This window comes from Crassostrea angulata, chromosome 3, assembly GCF_025612915.1.
Source record: "Crassostrea angulata isolate pt1a10 chromosome 3, ASM2561291v2, whole genome shotgun sequence".
Classification (NCBI taxonomy): Eukaryota; Metazoa; Mollusca; class Bivalvia; order Ostreida; family Ostreidae; genus Magallana; species Magallana angulata.
This window is the reverse complement of record NC_069113.1, coordinates 36615210-36628736: the sequence shown is the minus strand read 5'-3', so window position 1 is coordinate 36628736 and position 13527 is coordinate 36615210. Positions and strand designations below refer to the sequence as shown.

The following is a 13527-nucleotide window of genomic DNA, read 5'->3' as shown; positions in this document are numbered from 1 at the left end:
TTCATGTATAATCAATTTCTCTTGTTAGAATCGCTGCGTTGTATGTCTAGACATGCATTTATTTCTTTGTGTATATCTAATTAAAATATATTGTTTGTGAAAACACACCTCAGAAAATCCCTGGAACTAATACAGAATATACAGGATATATACAACAGGTGTATTTTTGTCCCGACGCACGGCCATGCTTTTTTCAAATAAATTCTTCGCATATAGGTTGAATATATTTTTCTATTGATCACAGCTGATTAAATTGTCATAAAGTTAATACATTTTGTTGGTAAATTAAGCACAATATTAAATTAAGATTTTTTTAAATAATGGCTTTAAGGTGGCTTAAGGTTCTTCACTACACCGATACTTACACTTTTTAAGACACTACGTCACAAGATGGCGATTTACTAGTAAATGTTTTGTTAAACTGTTTGAATCAATCGATTCAGATGTATATCGTCATAGCTCAGTGGTTAAAGTATCAGGCTTGTGAACCGCAGGTCATGAGTTCGAATCCACCTGGGGCTTTTGTTTATGTTTACTGAATGAATTTTTTGAAAATATCATTTTTTTAAATCTAAAATTGCACATTTTGTCGCCTATTTGACATATATACTTCTTATCCATCATGCTTTCTATTATAATCAAGTAATTTTCTGCTGATTTGAGAAACTGTTTTAAAGGTGTAGTGAGGCACCTTAAAGAAGTTCGGACATTAAGGACCAATAAGTCCTTAAAGGTGGCTTAAAGATAGTCTTTCAGCTGCCTTTAAGCACCTTTAAGCCATCTTTACGCTTTCTTTAAGCCCCCTTTAAGCCTCCTTTAAGCACCACAGATAGCTTAAAGGTGGCTTAAAGATCGTCTTTAATGTCATAATGTATCATATAATTTAACAAAATATTTCATAGAATATAATATTTTATCATATAAAACAAAAGTGTATCATACATGTAACATTCAATACCATATCATAGGAATCAAGTTATATCATTTAACAACAAATAAATCTATCAAGCAAGTTTTAGTGAGGTGGGAGTTATTTTTTTAGCAACGTTGATAATGGAGATCAGCTTCTATATCTGAAGCTATTAACTCTGTGAATCGTTTATATTATAGTTAAATCTACTATGCAGATTGAAATAGTATTGTGACATGTTCCCAAAAACTAAGCCTCCTCCAGCACCTGAAACCTATGGCTTTGATTCAGCATTCACGCCTGTGAAGTGCATCAGAATCACAAGATGCATTGTTTATTCAAATTTGATAAAAATTGAACCAATAATAACTAAGATTTGTCTATCAAAAGTGCACCTACTCTAAAAACTTTAACCAGTTAAAAATTTCTTAATCTCATCCAGATTACGAAATCTATGGTTCAGATTCAACATTCAAGCCTTTAATGTGCGCAAGTATCAAAAGACACGCCATCCTTGCAATCTCGATGAAGTTAGGACCATTAGCAACTAAGATATAATCATCAGAGGGAACCTGCTTCAAAAACTTTAAACAGCTCTAAAAACCTTAACCTCATTCAGCATCTGAAACCTATGGCTCAGATTCAGCATTCAAGCCTGTCAGGTGTATCAGTATTATTATAACATCCATGCAAGTTTGAATTAAGGACCAGTAGTAACTAAAAAATTGCTATTAAAGGGCACTTGCTCAAAAAACTTTAACCTGCTCCAAAAAGCTAAAACTCCTCCAGCATCTGAAATTCATGGCAGAAATTCAGCATCCAAGTATTTCAAATCCATAGGTAGGTCCAGATGCATCCTCCATGCAAGTCTGATGAAGACAGGATAAGTTATAACTCAGATACAGGACCTGCAACAAAAACTTTAACCAGTTCTGGATGCCGTCGCATACGCCGACGCCGGGTTTAAAGTATAAGATCCCCCACACCTTCGACTTTGTCTCAGAGAGCTAAAAAGTAATACAGGTAACTCCCAATAGCTCGAAGTCCATGGGACCGAGGAAAAACTTTTCAGTTTTCAAGAGTTAAAGCTTTCAAGAGTTCGGAATTTTCCGGGTTGAGCGACGGGTATTAAAATTAGTACTTTTTTGGAGCGTTATTTCTCAGAAACTATTCGACCAATTTGCACCTTATTTAGCCTCATGGTTGCTACAGGTTATTAAAACTTTCAAATGATGACGTCACTTCCAGTTTTAAATACTGACGATTTTGTAAATTTTTAAGGGGCCACGCATCTCCTCCAAAACTAATCAAGATCGAAGCTTGAAATTTTTAGAGACTGTAGATAAATGTTTGCAGATGTCCCTCCATGCTTCCAAATGAGAAAAATGCAAAAGGCCTCAAAGCTCGCCTGAGCATGAAAATAAGCACAAAAAATTTCACGAAATTTTTGCATATTTTCTGTAATATGTAATATTTTAATGTAAAAACATTTTGTTTAGACATGTAAAGCAAACATTGTTCAAATTTAAACGGGATTTAATTTGATATCAGCCAAAACGAGCTGGCCCCTCAAATTAGGGGTCATAACTCTTTACTGAACAATAATTTGTTATCAATTATAGAAGCAAAAATGTTAATTGTACAGCTATTTATCTACATAATACATACTTAAATCATTTGTTACGTAATTAGGGGTTTCAAGGGGCCAGAATTCAAAAACTTTGATCATTAGTATCTAGAAAACGAGAAATATTTTAAAAAGCATTGTTGAACAAAAGTTGCTCAGAATAATGCTCTCAACAATATGCTACCTTTCAAAACTATGTTAGTAGCCCCAAATGGGAGTTTAAAGGTCGGCCTCTAAAACACATTTGTTCAGACATTTTAAGAACCGTCAACAATTCCAAAACTCTGATCATCAATATCTAGGAAAGGAGAAATATTTTAAACAGTTTTGTAAAGGAAAAGTTGCTCAGGATAATATTCTTAACAATATGATACCTTTAAATTTTTTGTTGGTGGCCCCGATAAGGAGTTGAAGGGTCGGCCCCTAAAACACATTTGTTCGAATATGTCTAAAACGGTTAACCATTCGTGAACACTTGCTCAACAAAATAAGTTTTTATGTGCAAGACCTTTCATTTGATATCAAGAAAAGGGGCTGACCTCTCAAATTAGGGGCCAGTAGGGCTACAAAGTGCTTTATTAATAACTTTTTTGAGCGATAATTTGTAATTAATCATAAAAGCAAAAATAAGCTTAATTAAAAAATGAAATCTGTTTTGAAATCGGACGATGCATCACATATATACGGGGGTTTAAAAATTGATATTTCCGAAAATTTTGATTCTGCATTATTGGTTAAGAAAATAGTGTTATGTTCAAGATGAAATTAACTCGTACCTGAAATAATTCGAAAATTGTTAATTCGTACTTAAGCACATTCGGATTTTTAATTGCTAACTTGTTCTTTTAATTAATAAGGTTTTTGTTAATTCTTACTTAGAATAATTCGGATTTTGTTAACTCGTACCAAGAATAATTCGATTTTTTCTTTTTGTTTTAGTTACTTATGTTTATTGGTTTATGAACTCTGCTTCTTAAAGCTGAAGAGCCGCGATTTTAATGGCTGGTTTAAATACAAAAGTAAATTAACTAACGCTTAGTTTAGAATCGGTATATACGCTATGTGAATGGTCACGCCTCAATGCATTTGCTTTCCAAAATAGAGCTGCGTGGTCACTCAAACTCGAGTATATCGATCCAGTACGATACACACCCGAGTAACGGAAAAGTATTTACAAAGAATTGGGTGACCAGGCAAAGACATGGCATCATCAACTAGTGCACAAGTAAGCAAATCACTTCAATGCATGCAACACTTTTGATAAAATCCATATTCCTACAGTTATAATAATACGCAAGTGCCACGTTCTGACAGGCGCAGCCATGAAATCAAAACATCTTAGTCAATGAGATGTTTGCAGATTTCAAGCGTTTGTAGAATTCAGACCAGAGGAGCTGTAATTATGTCTTCAAAATGAAAGTGGGAAAAGAACATAACAAACGGGTGGATCATATCTTCCCCGTAAAGAATCGTTTTAGAGACTTTGAACTCTTAGGGGAACATTGTACAAAAATACATACAGTAAAAAATGTCCATATAACTGAAATCTCACCTTTTTATCACATCAAATATATTCATGCGGGTACCGTGAAGGAGGGGGTTCCATACAACCACCCCTTATCCCAAAACAAAATATTAAAATATGCTGTGGTGCATGTGGATTGCATTTAATTTGAAAATATTCTTACAAACAAGAATTTACCAAGCTGAAATAATGGGCCTAAACGGCCATATTTTTGACTGCAATAAAATGGTGTACTGTCTCTACAATAATGACTGGGGGAGGCACAGAGAGACAGAAATATGATGAGAAATTACTTTTTTAAACGAAGAGTATACTGATGTTGAAATCTTTTCAGTTTTTTGACAATAACAGGCCTAATACCTCTTCAAATAATCATAAAACATATACGTGTAGTTATGTTCATATGCAATATTTGATGAATGATTGATCCCAAATTTAAAATTAGCTTATAATATCTACCGATTCAAAACAAAAAAAGAGTTGTGCATACAAACGGAGACCCTGCAGTTATTGTAACAACGCAACTTGCCAGTAAAAGTCAAATCAATCTAGGCAGTGAGCACAGTAAGTACACGTAAATAATATGTCTGCAAGTTCTAGTAGCCACCAATTGCTGATGTTCACCCTCCCACCACGGTGAGGTCCTCCTAGATAGAGAGGGAATAATATTTTGTTGTATTGGATATTTTTTTTTACATCTACAGTTTTTAAATTTTTTTATATAATGCTGTTGACAGTATGCCTGTTGATGAACTTCGGCAAAGAATGAAAAACATGACTGCTGACGGACCAGATTTTGTAAGACCTTTTCTAATGAGGCAGATGGAGGATAGTGGAAGAAATGAAAACTCCAATTCAAATGTGCAATGGTGTTCATGTGGGGTATGCCGAAGTTTTGATGATCTCCGCATGAACATCTGTTGTAGGCAATTCCCATGCATCACCTCAAAACCCGAATTCAGAAATTTGTGCTTGAGGCATGATGTATTGGAGGTTGCCAACATTTAGTTATCAACTGTCCACATTAAGAAATGAGGCCTACATAAACTTTGTCCTGTGGCAACATGGGCGGCTGGGAGCTGGAAGGCAAATACCAGTTCCTGCTTGTGTTTGTGGTGCCGTGAGATGACGTTTTCCTAAGGCAAGCGGACAATACTGGGGTTACCATTCTGCTAATTCTGAATAAATGAATTCATTTACTCTCACCTGTCTTTTTTCTGCTCTGCATCTTAGCTAAAAGGATTCGTGATCCTGGATTTGTTTCCCCAGAAAGATTCTTGGCAATTGAATCTAAAGAAATTGATTTTCTGCTCTTTCTGAACTTGGTTTCAGAAACGCCATATGTTGCTCTCATGCAAGCACCCATCAGTTCTGAAAAATTATACCTGGTGATAAGTATTTCAAAAATTGAATGTAAATTTGTACAGTTTACAGTGTACTTGGATATATAAAGTATATACATGTACAGGACTGCATATGATGTACCTCAAGATACAATGTATAAGAATATTCACATAAATGTTGTAGTTATGAAAATCACAGAGAGATGACCCATGCCATATGATTTACAATTATAGATGAATGTTCTAATGTGACAGAATTTCTAATGACATGCAATCAAAATTTAAAAGCTATGAAAAAATCTGACTAATTATGGTGAGTCTAAAATTAATAAATGGTATTTTGATTGACAGCTCAACATAAGTATTTCCATAATAGTGATTTAACATTTAAACAAATACAAATTCTTATGAAATCATTTTTTCCGGGCTTTACAAATCTTTTATGTTTCTAACCTGGTATATATTTAAAATCTTTTGGTGCTCTCTCCTCATATGCAACCCACTGTTTGGTCCTCCTGGATACCTGGCCTTTATAATACACTCCTCCATCCTGTCCAACCAATGACATCCTTCCATTGTTGTTGTTGTGGTCCATGACAGCCAGCATATTCCTAATATGATAGGCGTCATACCCATAGGGTTTCTGTTTTGAACAGTAATGAAGGAGTGTATGGCTAAAAAAGTTTTCCACAGCCCAGGTTTTCGCAATTGATGTAAATTTTCATGCTCCCACACCAATCTCTGTTTGTTACTAACATCCTAGAAAAAGGATTAATACATTTCAGTCAGATCATATAAACACAATGAATTAAATGCATAAACCTTTACAGCATGGAATAAGAAGCAAAATTATGTAGACTTACCAGTACATGAAAGTGGACTGATTCAATAGGCACATAAAATCTTTACTTTTGAATGTTAAAAAAAATGAACTAACCGTAGATTCTTCAAAACCACCTTGTCTCTCTGGAGCCAATTGCTGCATTCGGCCTCGTGTTCCTCAGTATGTCGACAACTAAAGTGATTAAATTATAACTAAGTACCCATATCTTTTATCAATGTTTCCAATCATACGTGTTTTATGTATTGATATATTCGATACGAATTCGATGCAATAATAGCAATGATAAAAACATATCGTTTTGTTTAAATGTCATTAAAAAGCTTGGCTAAAACATCTGATCAAATCAATTTATTTTTAATAATCTATAATTTATTGATTATATAATACAATTAGACAATCATAATCTATACGTAAGGGAAGAGTTAAGTGAAATCAAATCAACGTAGAAAGTTGAATATCAGTCTCTCTCAATCTCTCAAAAGCTTAAGCTGTTAGTGCTGCCGGTGGATTGATCATTAAGTTTATTGATAGTGAGATCCAGTAAAAGAAAACCAAAAAAGACAGATTGTTAGCCTTGAAAAAGCAAATCAACATTCACAAGAAAGTGTTTCAAATAAGTAAACACCATAAACATTTATTAAACTTTAGCAAAAAAGGAAAGGTCTTTGACGAAGGAACATTACGAAACAATCTGGTCATGTTAATGAATTTAAAAAAAGAAAATAGTGATACACCTGTCTGTGAAAGCTCCTTTTAACTATTATTTTAACTATAAAAGATAAAAGTGATGAATGCTGCGTATTTCCAATTCTTCGTTAAAAAATTAAACTGTTGATATATGGTTTTTTTCCGAACACATGTTTAGTTTCTTCAAGTGCCTTTAGTGTATTTTTAAAACGGATAAATTTTATTTTATTAAATGTTTTTTGTCGTTAATATTAGGTACGTATACACATGTATATATTATACTAAATATACTTATTATATACGTCCCTTAAAATGAGTAAATGTATGCATTAAAAACAAGAAATCTGCGAGCGTATTCTCAATTTATTTAAAGAGACAGTACAGCTGAAAACACATGTGCGAATAACTTCCGATTTACCTATTGTATAGTTAGGAATAAAGAAATAACGTTTATTGTAATAGTTGAAGTAACGAAAATCCCTTTCACATACTTAAATAACGTAATTATGAGCTTTCGGAAATTCAAAGGTCGTACAAACCTGAATAATCTTATATCGTTTATTTGTACCAAGTGGACTTTGAATGACAGTAATTGACACGTGCTGAAAACTACAAGATCTTCGTCCGACTACGGTCATCATGGAAAACGAGGTTAAAGCGATTCTCTAAATGAAACATATCCTTACTTACTCGATAATTTACAAATGGTTTACGTATTTAGGTTCATTTTAAAGTGAATAGACATACATATGTCAAATAACCCCTCAAGGGGCCTCATTTATAAAAATAGATTTAGGTTGTAGCAACTCCTATGATAAACACGAAAAATACATGCTTACAAAATAATAATTGTGGTTATTTTAAAAACTTTGAACAGTTATTACCTATGAGAAGTAGAAAAGACATATTTTTATCAACAAACCTGTCCAGGAGATTCTTCGCGAGCCCTGCATGTGTTTTGTTTACATTAAATGCGCATGCGTAATAGTATAGAAGGCTGAACCCCGAACACGTTGCGATGTATTTATGTGAAAGGTTATACGTAATTATTAATTTTACTGAAATAATTAGATTTATTGCATGGAGAACTTTGTAATATTTTGAAAGTTTATACATTCATGAGTAGTACAAAAATACCGAACCCGATCGGAAAATTTTTTCAAGTCGGTTTTTTGATAAGATGCGCTGTACTGTCTCTTTAATGCAGGTTGGAAAATTTAATCGTTTTATCGAACACGTGGTTGTCTATTTATATTTTTTTTATTAGGGTTAGTTTACGCGTAGGAATACTAGTTGGGCTGTTATGTAGAGTATGCCTGCCATACTATGGGATTTTAAGTCAATCGAGCTAAATTCCCGTTTGCAATGTCGGACTCTGAGAGCATTTAGTTAGGCAGGGACACTGATAGGAATTCTTCAACTCCTGCTACTGATATATCTAAACCTTCAATTCATTTAAACGCTATTTAGATTCTTCCCTAAATTCCTTTTAAAAAGAGGTTTTGGAAAGTCAAGAAGGCAGAGAAATTGACTTTCAGAAAAAAACCCCTGAAAATGGACATAGCGTCGTCCCACCGGTCATATAATATTTTGATACCACGAAATATTGAACAAAGGTTCAATATATTATGCGATATAATGGACCCCGGTTCAATATATCGCTGCGAAATATTGAACCTCTACCCTATAAAATACTGAACCCCGGCTTCAATATATTATAAGGGGGATTTATTGACCCCCTCTCTAATTTTCATTGCTATTGGGAAGAGGGTTCAAAATATTATGGCTGCGAAATATTGAACCCTCCTCCCCTCCTATTTCCATTGGAGAGAGGTTCAAAATATTATGGCTGCAAAATATTGAACCCCCTAGATGATTTTCATTGCTATTGCGAGAGGGTTATAAAATATCACGGCCGTGATATATTGAACCTCTCTCCTATTTCTTGAGAGACGTCGCTATAGGATGAGAAGTTCAAACCATTGAAGTAACAGGTAGATGGTCAATTCTTCCCAGACAATCAAAGGCTGCAATATATTACAAGAAGACTGCTTTTAATCAACACAAGGACAAGAAGAGTGTGCGGTCAAGACGAGTGTGGGTGGAAAGTCAAAAACTCAAAATTAAAAGAACAGAAGAATGTCTCGCACTACAAAATCTTTTCTATCCCAGCTACATGTATAAGACCAATTCTAAGGACCTCTGTGATATCTAATGATAATTAAAATACGAAAAAAAGACCAATAAAAGAAGAAGATCATCTTCAGTTGAAAAAACCCCTCCCAAAACAAAGAAGAGTTGCCAAACACTTGAAAACCTAGTACAAAGAATATTTTATGGATGTCATTAACAAATGCAACAGCTTGAACTTATGTCCAGCAAGAACTATGCCAGCCATGTCACTCGTGCTGAAGCATTGCCACCCTTTGATGTCATTTTACCTTGGTCGTCAAAGAGACAATGATGGTAAATTTAACCTCTGTATGCAAGATCTTCTAAATATTGTTCAGTCCAAGAAAAGGCAGTCTTTAGCAGCCCCGTCACAGATAGTACCAGATCTAATGCTTGTCTCTGCCTTATTTGTTGTCTCGGAGAAACATGCCACAGAAGCTGCCAAATTAATTAGACTTTTGATGAAGTTTCCTAAGTCGAGCCAGTTCCCTCCATTACGAAGACAAGAGAACATATCCATCGCTATAGAGTTTGTGGCATTGTTTTGAAAGAAGAGGATTTCAACACTCTGGATTCTCAGAACTGGGTGAATGATACGGTACATATGAACACCGTACATTTTCTATCTTTATTAAACATCAATAGTGTAGTTAAAAGTTAAGTAAGAGTCACAACATTTAATTCTATATACAATGCACTGTATAAAAAGTTGCAGATTTCAAGTAGATTTTAAAGGGGCATGGTCACAATTTTGGTCAAATTTTATTTTTATGTTTCTATTATTTACAATGCTTAAGAAATGCATTTCTAATGATCAAATAAAATTTGAGAGTCATTTGTAGAGTTATAAGCAAGATACGGGGCTCACAATTCTCTGTCATGTAAACAAGGTTCGTGCCCTGTTTTTGTTTACATAGGTTCAATATACCAGTAAAAAACCTTTTTCCAGCTTATTTATCTATCTTTTTTGTATTTTAAGCAGAGATAAGCAGTTCTTAACGTTTTACACATTCGTTTTAGGTTTAAAACTGGAATTTTTACTTCAACGTTCAAAATGTAAACAAACGCTTTGTTTACATAGCGAAGAATTTCAGGCTCTGTAACTCGCTTATAACTCAACAAATGACACTCAAATTTCGGTTGCCTATTAAAAATGCCTTTCTGAAGCATTGTAAAAATAAAAACCAGAAAAATAATTTTTGACCAAAATCGTGACCATGCCCCTTTAAAAAAAGTCAAGTCTTCTTTGATTGTATTGACTTTTTCAGATTATCCATTCCTATCTGGTGTTGCTGACTAAGCAAACACTTAAAGAGACGCACATTCAGCATATGTCCTACCTTGTTTTCTGGCAGCAAATTGGGAAAATGAAGATTCTGCACATAAGATGTCTCGTAATTTTTGATAATTCAATGTAAATTGATTTCTTAATTGTATCTTAACTGAGTCTTGTAAATGCAAAATATCCATAGTACATAATACCAGGCTATATTTGAAAGGAACATTTTTTAATTTTCCTAATTATCGCATGAAAAATCCAATTGAATGCTTACTAGTATATTAAAAATAAAGCCTTATTAAATATTTTTCATTGAAACTATACATCCAAATAGCAAAGAATGATATTCATGTTCTAGTAAATAAAATAAAATAATGGAATGAAATACAGTCGAAGGGACAATCTTCACGTTCTGGAGAATTGGAAAATAATAAAAGATAGGTAGACCTGACCTCAATGTTTTAAGTGAAACGTTTTGAACATTTAATTTATCCAATTACAGGTTTCCCCTCATTCTCATGAAGTACTTCTATTGCTTGTATGTTACCAGAACCATTAGTTCCTGATGGTTGCCTACCCAAAATTTGAAACCATAATGGTTTTGAAATCACTACCAAATAAGCAGAGAGAGAGAGAGAGAGAGAGAGAGAGAGAGAGAGAGAGAGAAATACTACATTAGTAACTGAAGGTAAATTCATAATTTTTTGTGCTTCTTGAATTGTTTTATCTCTCTGCAGAACATTAACATATAAATTGTTCCATATTTCTAAATTTATGACTGGCGGTTTTCTGGAACTTTTATTTCTTTATTTCGTCAAGATATTTCGTTACATCTGCTTTCTGGGTGCAGCCCATTTTTACGAACTTTGCCAAATTTCCGACACTGGGGGACAAAATTTTGTCTCGTCTTACCTTGGGCATTGAAAACTCACTACTCTCGTCATCAAATATGACCTCTGGGTCGTTATCTATAAAAAAAAAAGATCACTCTGATACATACCATTAAAATCATCAGAAAACGGAAAAATTTCCTCTACCGATTCCGTATTTATTGCAAAAGTGCACGCTTCCGGTTCATCAGTACTACTTTGCGTACTACTTCGCTTTAACAGTTCAGATAACATAGAATAAATTTGAGACGGGTTAAAGTTTACCTTTTGTTGTTTCTTGGGCACGGGAACATCATCCTGTTTTCTTTTATTTGATACATTTACTCTTTTTGTTGGACCTTTTCCTTTTTTGTTTTTTCCCGGTCCTTTACCAGGCCCATTATTGGTAGTGCCCCCGATGGATCCTGATGGAGCCACGGCACTACGAGTATTTGGTCTGTCGGTCTGAGGTGTTTCCAAGACTTTGTCTTCAGAAGCAAATAGCTGAACAATATCAGCATTTTGTTCTTCTTCACAACTAGAATCTGATAAATTTCTAGGCATTGTTAACTCGTAACAATCAGTGAAATGATTTAGTCAGCACGACGTACTGACACAGCACACGGGGCCTTTAACACGAAAGACTCGGACACTGGTCAGCATTGGGTATATATAGCAAGGTGTGAGAACCACTCCGGTGTGAATACTTTTTATTTAAAAACTTTAAAACAAGGTACACGGGCCTAAGTGTGACACGATATTCCATTTAAACCAGACTAAAGCCTGGAGGCTCAATGAGGTAAAATGGACAGAGATTGTTGAAGAAGTTAGAGCAGACGAAGGAACGGTGGCTGTTGAAGAAGCTGAAAAGGTGGAGCAGACAAAGGGACAGTGGCAGTTGAAGAGGAGCGGTCAGATGAAGCGACAGTGACTGTTGAAGAAGATGAAGTAGTAAGAGCAGAGGAAGGGACAGTGACAGTTGAAGAGGAGCGTTCAGATAAAAGAACAGGGACCGTTGTAGACGAAGGTGAGAGCAGAGAATTGAATAGGTTGATTGCAGACGAATGATTGAGCGGCGACAAGCCGGTGAGGGATCACTGTTGATGCAGTAGCAACTGGTGAATTGGTACTGTGTTGATTAGCCATGGTTTGAGGAAACTGCATTTAAAGTTTACCTTGTATATTTTGGCCTTTGCCATTATAGCCAGGACCCCAAAATGAACAGGAAACATTATGTTTCCTTGATTTTTTGCTGATGAGATAATGTTGAAAATCCAGACACTGTTGAAATTTGTTTGCCAAAACTTGAAGCATGACATGATATATTTAATGGAAAACCAATGGGCACCTGTTTTTACCTGTTTAAGATTTGTTTTGCTGTTGGAGCTTTGCAAATTTTACTGGTCATATGGTGATCCAAGTGCTCGACAGCTTTGATGTATTGATACAAATTCTCGGAACTCTGGAATTTAAGACCTGGTAAGGTTAAACAATATGGATAGAAAGATTATGCCCCTTGAAGTAGAAAGATGAGTTAGAATCAGACTGAATGAAAGTTGAAGTGTGTGTACTGGAGGAAAGATTGGAGGCGCAACTGTTTCAACTGGAAGTAGGAGTAGATGCCTGGAGAGGAAGTTCTCTGGAAATACCTCAAGGGGATATGCGTGCAGCAGTAGAGTGAGGAGAGATGAAGTTGAAGCAAAGAATATGCAATGAGAGGATGTTAATTCTTAATTAGGAATCATTGCATTCCACCTACAACAAACCAAAGCAATTGTTCTTATGTGATCTTTACATTCGGAAACTTTAGACAGGGTTGTCAAGAGAATGTTATCTAAAAGAGAGGAAAAGAAGTGTTTGCTGAAACTTGTATCATGTGTCTTCTTTCTGCGGTTTGGAAGTTTTATACTTGTTTCCTAGGTGTTAGAAAACCATTTTACTGGTGGTTCTTTTCTCTGGAGCTAACAGAATTTTGACCAAGCTTTTGGTTTCAGAAATGGTGCAGGACAACTATCATCGCCAACAATGACATATGCAAGCAGGTTAAGAAGACACTTGTCTAGTAACTGAACCGGAAAAACTTCAATCTGTTGCTCAGCCATAATTGTTGCAGCAATCACCGAATTTTTGAAAATGCCTGCATACGGACACATTATTCGGGAAGTATATGGCAACTGCTTTCCAAGGCTGATCTGGAAAACCATTAGTACCTCTAGCATGCGAGTCAAAAATATGATAATTGTCATCATGGTTTATGATGGCTGTGGTGTA

The 13527-nt window shown here is 34.9% G+C and overlaps 2 pseudogenes; one reads left to right on the top strand and one right to left on the bottom strand.

Annotated features, from left to right (window-relative positions):
* Positions 1–4785: 4785 nt before the first annotated feature.
* Positions 4786–5248, top strand: LOC128176868 (uncharacterized; annotated as a pseudogene).
* A 6-nt stretch (positions 5249–5254) lies between these two features.
* LOC128176867 (uncharacterized) lies at positions 5255–11820 on the bottom strand (annotated as a pseudogene).
* Positions 11821–13527: the final 1707 nt, after the last annotated feature.